This window comes from Phocoena phocoena, chromosome 13 (genome assembly GCF_963924675.1).
Source record: "Phocoena phocoena chromosome 13, mPhoPho1.1, whole genome shotgun sequence".
Classification (NCBI taxonomy): domain Eukaryota; kingdom Metazoa; phylum Chordata; class Mammalia; order Artiodactyla; family Phocoenidae; genus Phocoena; species Phocoena phocoena.
In genome coordinates this window covers 44,000,973-44,002,001 of record NC_089231.1, presented here as the reverse complement: position 1 = coordinate 44,002,001, position 1,029 = coordinate 44,000,973, and the positions used below count along the sequence as shown (strand labels likewise).

General features: G+C 43.1%; 1 non-coding gene across 1 annotated transcript; it reads left to right on the top strand.

The window, feature by feature from the left end:
* Nucleotides 1–923: 923 nt before the first annotated feature.
* Nucleotides 924–1,029, top strand: LOC136133340 (U6 spliceosomal RNA). Its single transcript, XR_010656491.1, has one exon. It is a non-coding gene; the product is annotated as a U6 spliceosomal RNA (small nuclear RNA).

The window sequence follows — 1,029 nt, the reverse complement described above, 5'->3', positions numbered from 1 at the left end:
TCCTGATATGCAAGAATGTCACTTGTCTACGTGCAAATGAATGAAGTAACTTCCGAGAAACCAGTATTCTTTTCTGTCTTCTGAGGGGTTTTTTGGTGGATCTCCCTAGGCTCATTAGTCACATTTGGGTCAGCATGATGGTTTCTGTCTGACACTCTCAGTAAACACTCTTGGGCTGCCCGTAAGCCCTACAAGTCCTGTCACACAGTCCAGGGCTGCTATTAGCAACCAAACTCTCCTCCTCTCTTCCCCAGCCCCTGCTACTTCCCTTATCTTTCCAAGAATTCCTATAAACAAACCCTAGGGTGAAATCAAAGCTAGAGATTTATTCTGAAATTTTTTTCAGAAAACTGTAGGTGGAGAGATAAAGTCAACATTGTAATGAATGCTAACTTTGTTCACCTCCAGAGGGAAAAGGGATTTTCCATATTGTTTATGGTTTCTGGTTTCGCACTTTGTTCCCGCGGTAAGGAAGGGCGTCTTGAAAAAGAGGAAGAACACAGAAATGTTCTCCACTGGCCTCTAAACGCCTCAAACTTTATACTGTTCGGGAAGCCTTAGCAGGCCCATCTGTGATAAAATTGTGAGGTAGGGGGATTTTGTCCACAGTGAAGCAGGCCTCCCAGCACACCCACACCTCAGTTTGGTGACATTTACTCATGTCCTTCCAGGAATATAATGCTCTCTTCTCTTTTCCCCTTTACCCTCATTTTACACACACACACACACACACACACACACACACACACACACACCCCTATCCTCCAAAATAACCTTGAAAATATTGGGTTGGCCAAAAGGTTTGCTCGGTTTTTTCCCTAAGATGGCTCTAGTAGCACTCAGTTGTCTTTAACTTCATTGAAACAATTTTGTTAGATTGTGTGTGACAGCTGTCATATCAGCGTGCATTTAAAAAAACACTTGTGCTCGCTTTGGCAGCATATATACTAAAATTGTAACAATACAGAGAAGATTAGCATGGCCCCTGCGCAAGGATGACCGCAAATTCGTGAAGCGTTCCATATTTTT